The sequence below is a fragment of the Phalaenopsis equestris genome, unplaced genomic scaffold (assembly GCF_001263595.1).
Source record: "Phalaenopsis equestris unplaced genomic scaffold, ASM126359v1 Scaffold209889, whole genome shotgun sequence".
In the NCBI taxonomy this organism is placed as follows: Eukaryota; Viridiplantae; Streptophyta; class Magnoliopsida; order Asparagales; family Orchidaceae; genus Phalaenopsis; species Phalaenopsis equestris.
The window spans coordinates 66,404-74,718 of NW_018229018.1; the positions used below are offsets into that span (position 1 = coordinate 66,404).

The 8,315-nt window shown below is 34.4% G+C and overlaps 1 pseudogene; it reads left to right on the plus strand.

The window, feature by feature from the left end:
* Positions 1 to 6,901: 6,901 nt before the first annotated feature.
* Positions 6,902 to 8,315, plus strand: part of LOC110036705 — a 3,423-nt pseudogene continuing 2,009 nt past the window's right edge.

Below are 8,315 nucleotides of genomic sequence, written 5' to 3' on the forward strand. Positions count from 1 at the left end.
TCTGCAAAAATCTCACCAGAAAGTCTCTAAGCATCCCTAAGCTTAATCCAACCATCTTCCCCCTCTGATTCCCACTGTGAGAGCCCAATTTTGAACTCAAACTTTCAGCTCAGACCAGGAAATTTCTCCACAGTCCACCAAAATCAAATGCACCAAAATCAAATTAATTGTTCACACACCATCCCTAGAGCAAGAGGAGTTGATTCCTCATCAAAGTCCCCTTTGAAATAGCCTCTAGGATGGCTCTAAACCAACACCTAGAATCCACCTTCATCAAAATCATATCTACACAATTTACCAGGGCTTGAGACTTCATCTGGAGGTTTGTTGGACTCAACCAAAGCTACCACAACCATCTGGTTGAGGCCTCCTCTCTCAGACAAAGTTATTGAGCTCTAACCCTATCCCGAGCTTATTTTAACTCTCCATATGTAATGATTATATTTTATACCGTATAAGTTGTACAGATGTATTCGCCTCGTTTTGAGTAGATGAAGGTTTAGAAATAAACACATGCAATTTGATTGAGTTTATACAAATATCTTAAGGTTTTAGTGAGAATGGCTTACGGGTTAGGTCTCTTGCGGACAATAATGGAGAGTCGTCCGATCGCGCGTTTATTTCATCAACGGAGGGATCAAGCTAGATCAACTCTTGGTTCAAAAAGTCGAGCAGCGTGGAAATTGAGATGGATGGCGGCGTTGAATAGCGGAGCGCCGCATGTGAGTTTGGAGCCATCGTAGGTTGAGGTGGCGCCGCGTGGATGAGTAGAAAAATATCGATTTTTTGAATTATTTTAAATTCATAAACTTCAGCAATCCATATCTTTCTCTAGAAAAATAAAAAAAATAAAATCAAAATACCCTCTTGCTCAGTGACCAGAGGAGAATAATTTGGACTAAAAATAAAAAAATTATTTTCTTATTCCCTGATTTTTAATGAATTAAATACCCTTTGGAGTATTTAATTCTTATGACAAAAATTTTCTCACCATGGCTTGAAATTTTAAGGGTTTATTCCTCATCACAAATGGGATCAAAGGGGATGTTCCTTGATTGTTTTCAAGGTCAGAGGGCATCTCTATGCTATTAGTCCTAATTTTCAAGATAGAGTGACTATTTTGGCTTATTTTAATTATATAAATCAAGATATCATTTAGAAAATTATGAGAATAATTTTAGTAGGTTTCCTATGGTCAGGGAAGTCTAGGAAAAATATCATGATGTCTTGAATTATCTTGTAAATTTCTATATTTAATAAAATGTAAATATCATGTATTAATTTTTTTAAATAATATACCTATAAAAAATGACAAAATTAATCCCACATTTTTCATAAAAATTGTGTTTATCCACTGTAAAAACTTGAAAATTATTTTATTAAGATCAAATGTTAAAGTTGATTTTCTAAGGAACGTTATATTTTTGTACAAAAATATTTATAATAAATTGAATACTTCGGGAAAATTATAAAAAGTGTTTTTCTGAGTTCCTTATGATCAGAGGCACTTGGGAAAAATAAAAATTATTTTTTAGAAAATACGTAATTTTAATAGCCTTATTTTGAATTTAAAAATAATTAAAAATCCAAAAAATATCAAAATACTTCAAAATGTGCCTAATTGTTCTCTAATCACTTGGGATTCATTAAGTTATTTTTCCTAATTTTCCTGAAAAAAAATAAATTCTAAAAGATTAAAAAATGGATTTTTCTTATTTTTCCATTAAAATAATTATAATGAATAAATTAAAAATTATAAAAATACAAAATTTGATTCTCTGAGTTTTCTGAGCTCAAAGAAGTCTAATAAAAATGTAAAAATAGTTTTTGTAATTAAAACATTACTTTGTATTTACCGAGTCTCACCCTAAAGTTTTGTGTTTATCTTTTAGGATAGATACAGGGTTTGAGGTATAGTGCTCTTTCATTTGAACTATGAAAGATATGTCATCAGTTTGATTTCATATTTTTCTATATAATGTAAATTAAATGTCTTTCTGAAGCGCGTGATAGGATTCCGATTTTGGCGGTCGACAGTTTCTAACAGGCAACTCCTTAACTAAAATTGTGTTTACATCTCCTTACTTTGACGCCACTCCAATTCACACCCGAAAGCTATCTCCTTCAAGCCCTAGACTTCCCTCTCTTTTATCAAAGGATGCCTCCTTCTAAAAAGAATTCAAAATTCCCTACAAAATTCTGTCCCAAAAGTCAACTCTTTTAAAAGTCAACTCTTTTTGTCCAAAAGTCAACTCTTTTGAATTCAAAAGACATGTCCATTGATCTAAGAGAAATATCCTTTCATAAAAGACCCTTGCAAAGTGTCTTGGTGCATCAAATCACTCCAAGTGATGTTTAGAACAAGTGTCCCTTTAAAAATACATGCAAAATTTGTCTCGAACAACCTTAATTCGCAAAAAGTCATCTCTAGTGCATCCGACACCAAATTTGGCTCATCAAGCGCCAACTTTTTATCAAATGGCGCATATGGCATGTGTCAATTTATTGAAGACCACGCTGGTCTGGGTTGGCGCATCTGGCAACTGTCTTGGGCATCATGCGCCAATCTGGCACTTCATGCGCTAGAATTCTAAAATTCGTTATTTTGGCTCCAAATTTCATTCTTTTTTATACTTTTGCTCCAAATGCCTAAAATTGATATACCTGCAATAAAAAAAATGAAAATACCATTCTTTAAAGTGCAATATCACCAAAAATAAGCATAAAATATATAGTTAAAACTACATATTATTTTGGTGTATCAGCACTTAAGCGCCCAGGATTGGCGCTAGCGCCTAAGCGCCCAGGATTGGCAGTTACGGTCTAGTTATACAGAGAGAGGCTTGCCTAAGCGCCAGGTACCCCGCGCTTAAGCGCCAAAAGTAGTTATTTGGTGCTTCATTGAATTTGGATGAATTTTTGAAGAGGTGTTTGAAGCAACCCTTGGTAAAAATGTGGGAAATAGTTCATTGAAATAAAAATTCATTTAAATGGCTTTTGGAAAGAGGCAACTTAAAGAAGATTCATTGAGCGGAGACGCATTTTGAAGAGACACCAAGACACCCCTAGGAATTTTATTAAGGAAAACTTGGATCATCAAAGGAAGAGGTTATCCACAACCAACAACTAATCATCCATCCATTCCAAGTAACGTCATTCATCGCCGCCGCTGCCGGCGACCTTTTCTTTTTATTTTGAGCTTTAGTTTGTATTGTGAGTTAAGAAAGAGAATTCAAATGAACTTCAAGATATTTTTCGAGAGGATTTGAGATAAGTGTTTATCTTTGTGACTACATTTTATTTTAATTAATACTTTTCTTATTTTTTCATATGATTTCTGCTTTTAAACTTAAATATGGTTGTATTTTCTCCATAAATTTTGAGTAGTTTTCTATATCTTCTTTCTTAAAAGGATAACTGATTACGTATTGCAAGGAAGTTGTGTGATGTTATTTGACTTTAATGTTGGAAAAAGTTGTGATGATTTTTAAACCTTGTACTTCATTTACTACTTGATTTAGTTAATTAAGATGTTAATACCAGTTGTGAGAAGATATAAGATCTGATATGGTATTGTTTCAGTCAACAAATGGTAAGAATCACATTTGATTTCATGGATGAGAATGTAGTTAATGGGATTTAGTGCAAATAAGTAAGAAAATAAACTTTGATGGGTGTAGAATTAGAGGACTTTAGAGTGACAGTTTAAAGCCCCTAACTTGATTTATAGTTTTAGGTTCTGATACGGGATGTTAGCCTCCAAGTGGAAGGAGAAGAGGGAACTCTAAATGAGAGTTAGTATCTTCCCTACCTAACCGGTGTTCAGAACTATTCAAACTATAAATTAGCTAATATTTATTATAGCATTTCCAATAAGGGTAAATAATATGATTGCTCCTATGTGGCACAACATAGTTAGAATAATTCCACAAAAGAATTTCTCTACTTGTTACTGATTCATGATATTGAAACATATATTTTATTTATATTGTCTTCATCTTGCAAGTATTTAGTTAAGTTAATTAGTTGCTTACTTTATTTTCAATTATAAAAGATCTACAAAAAGAATCGAATTTTCATTCCTATTTTAATATCTAGAGTTTAAGTAAGAATATTTTGCTAAATATAATTTTGTTATCTAATTTCTTTTGTTTTGTAAAGTTGCATATTATATTTATTACTGTGAGTTCGACATATAGGACTTAATAAAAAAGTCATATATTACTTGATAACAATACTGTTGAAATATAAACTTGGTCTTATTTGTTTAAATAAATCTTAATTTCTAGAAGCTTATTCTAGAATATGTGGTAGGTATGAAATTATTGTGTGGTAGGTGTGGTAGGTGTGGTAGGTGTGGTAGGTGCTGAATTGTTGTGTGGTAGGTGTGGAATTATTTGTAACCATTGGATTGGAATTGTGGTGGCACAATCCTAGCCATAAATTTAGGAGGTGCCACTAGTATAAATAGATTGAGTTGGTATCAATTCAAGTAAAGGTGATAAATACGAGTGAAGCTTCTTCCATAAGTTGTTTTTTTTTAGCCTTTGTCATTTCCTAAAAGCTTTTCCTAAAAGCTTCTCCTAAAAGCTTCTCCATTCCAACAAAGTGGTATCAAAGCCTAAAGGTTCCATTACAAAGCAATGGAAAACAGTGGCATGGTTTCGTTCCAAGTCCCGATGCTTAAGGAAAGCATCTATGACAATTGGAGTATCAAGATGAAGGCACTCCTTAGAAAGCATGACGTTTGGGAGGTTGTGGAGAAAGGCTACGATGAGCCAAGCGATGAGTCCACTCTATCCACAACACAAAAGAATAGCTTAAAAGACTTGCGAAAGAGAGACAAGAAGGCTCTCTTCCTCATCTATCAAGCTTTAGATGAAGATGGTTTTGAGAAGATCTCAAGTGCTACCTCGATCAAATTAGCATGGATGAAGCTCGAGGTTTCGTATAAGGGAGAAGAGAAGGTTAAAAAGGTACGACTTTAAACTTTAAGAAGTCAATTTGATGTTTTTCATATGAAAGAAGGTGAGTTGGTCTCCGATTACTTTTCTAGAGTCATTACCATTTTCAATCAACTAAAAAGAAATGGTGAGAAGTTAGAAGATGTGGCTATCATGGAAAAGATTCTCTGATCGTTAGATTCAAAATTTGATAGTATCACAACCATTATCAAAGAGACGAATGACTTACAAGCCATGCCGATAGCAACTTCTGCGTTCAATACAAGCCCATGAAGAAAAGAAGAAGATGAATGAAGAGACTGTCAAACAACTTCTCAAGACGAATCTCCAACCAACTCAGAAATATGAAAGTTTCAACAACATTAGAAGCCAACATGGAAGAGCTAGTGGACAAGGACGGGGTCATGCTAGCAAGCAAGGATGGAGTACCAACAATAAAACAGTCAACTACATTGAAGAAAAAAAAGAAGAAGATGGAGAAGAAGATGACACTCTACTTTTAGCATACAAGGACAATGAAGTAGGTGAAGATAGTACATGGTACCTGGACACCGGCGCAAGCAACCATATGTGCGGGAGATGAAGTATGTTCGTACATGTTTGTAGAGCTTGACGAATCAGTAAGTGGCAATGTGTCTTTTGGAGATGAGTTCAAGATAGAGGTGAAAGGCAAAGGTAACATTCTTATCCGTCAGAAAAATGGGAAGCATCAATTTATTTCTAATGTTTACTTTTTGAATGTTTACTTTGTGTCGAATATGAGAAGCAACATCTTGAGTTTAGGGCAACTCTTGGAGAAAGTATATGATATTCACTTGAAAGAAAATACTCTTTTCTTAAAAACTCTTTTCTTAAAAGACAATATTGGTAACTTGATTGCTAAAGTGCCAATGTCTAAAATAGAATGTTCTCACTCAACATTCAGTTTCCCCTACTTTGAATATGGTATCAAAGCATATTCACTTAAAAGAAAATACTCTTTTCTTAAAAGACAATATTGGTAACTTGATTGCTAAATGTCTAAAAATAGAATGTTCTTGCTCAACATTCAAAACGATATTGCAAAATGTCTCAAAACCAGTTATAAAGATGCTTCTTGGCTCTGACATCTTCGATTTTAGCATCTCAACTTCGGATGACTCGAATTGCATTCAAAGAAAAAGATGGTGAGAGGATTACCTTGCATCGACCACCCCGATCAATTATGTGAAGGATGTTTACTCGGAAAGCACTTTAAGAAAAGCTTTCCAAGGGAGTCAAGTTCAAGAGCCCAAAAGCCTCTTGAGCTCATACATATAGATGTTCGTGGTCCAATAAAGTCAAACTCACTCGGTAAGAGCAACTATTTTCTTCTTTTCATAGATGATTTTTCACGAAAAACATGGGTGTATTTCTTAAAACAAAAATCAGAGGTTTTTGGAATATTCAAGAAGTTTAAGGCAGATGTAGAGAAAGAGAGTGGTCTCAAGATCGGAGCTATGCAATCTGATCGAGGAGGAGAATTCACTTCAAAAGAATTTCAAGAATTCTGTGAAGCCAACGGAATACGTCGACTTTTAACTGTTCTAAGATCCCCCCCAATAAAATGGAATAGCGGAAAAGAAGAATAGAATCATCCTTAGCATGGTAAAGAGCATGCTAAAAAACAAGAGAATGCTGAAGGAGTTTTAGGCAGAAACGGTTGTATGTGCTGTTTATTTGGCTAACCGATCACAACAAGAAATGTGTTGGGAAAAATATCACAAGAAGCATGGAGTGGAAGGAAATCCTACATCTCTCATCTACGAGTTTTTGGATGCATAACTCATGTATACAAACCCGACGAGAAAAAAAGCTGGATGACAAGAGCGAGAAGTTCATTTTTATTGGTTACGACAACAACTCGAAAGACTACAAGTTATACAATCCAAATACAGGGAAGACAATAATCAGCAGAGATGTCATATTCGATGAAAAAGAAAAATGAGACTGGGGACTACATGATGAGGATTACAGTTTTTTCCCATACTTTCAAGAAGAAGACAGAACAACCAATGATCGAGTAAGCAAGAGAAAAACCTACTACTTCACAAACAACATTGACTACAAGTACTCAAAGTGACTCATCGTCATCAACTTTAAGAGAAAATTTAAGTGAAAGAGTACCGCGTTTTAGAAAATTAGAAGATCTTTATGAGGTAACTATGAATCAAAATAATCTTACTCTTTTTTGTCTCTTTGCTGGTTGTGAACCCATGAATTTCTAAGAAGTCATACAAAGCAAGAAATGGAAAGATGGAATAGATGAAGAAATCAAGGCAATCGAGAAGAACGACACATGGGAGCTAGCTTCACTTTCTAAAGGGCATAAGAAAATGATGTGAATTGGGTGTATAAAGCAAAAAAAAAAAATTTAAGAAAAAATTAAAATATACAAGACAAGATTGGTGACAAAAGGCTACAGTCAAAGAACAGACATAGACTATGATGAGATATTTGCCCCTGTTGCTCGATTATAAACTATTAGAGTAATTATCTTTTTGAGAACTCAAAATAAGTGGAGAATACATCAAATGGATGTAAAATCTGTATTCTTGAATAAAATACTTGAAGAAAAAGTCTACATTCAGTAGCCACCAGGATATAAAGTCAAAGGGCAAGCCGAATAGACAAGTATCTGCAATAGAAAGGCTTCATGAAGTGTCCGTATGAGCATGCTCTTTACATCAAGACTGAGGGTGAAAAGAAAATGTCTTGATTGTTTGTTTATATGTCGATGACTTGATATTCTCCGGAAACAATCCAAGCATGTTTGAAAAGTTCAAAGAAGAGATGAAAAAGGAGTTCAAAATGACAGATATTGGGCTTATGGCATTCTACCTTGGCATTGAAGTCAAGCAAACGGAAGATGAGATCTTCATCTCTCAAGAAGGTTATGCAAGTGAGATATTGAAGAAATTCAAGATGGCAAGATGGAGAATAATAAAAACCCCTTTAGAATGTGGAATCAAGCTATCACAGTTTGATGAGGGAAAAAGAATTGATCCAACGTTTTTCAAGAGTTTGGTTGGAAGTTTGCGCTACTTAACATGCACAAGACGTGATATTCTTTCTGCTGTTGAATTTGTCAGTCGCTACTTGGAGACTCCGACTGTTACCCATCTGAAGACTGCTAAAAGAATTATGCACTATATCAAATGTACAATTGATTTTGGCTTATTTTACTCATCATCCAACAATTTCAAGCTTGTAGGATATAGCGACAGTGATTGGGCTGGAGATATGGATGATAGAAAGAGCACTACAGGGTTCGTGTTCTTCATAGGAGACACAACTTTCACTTGGATGTCAAAGAAACAACCAATTGTCACT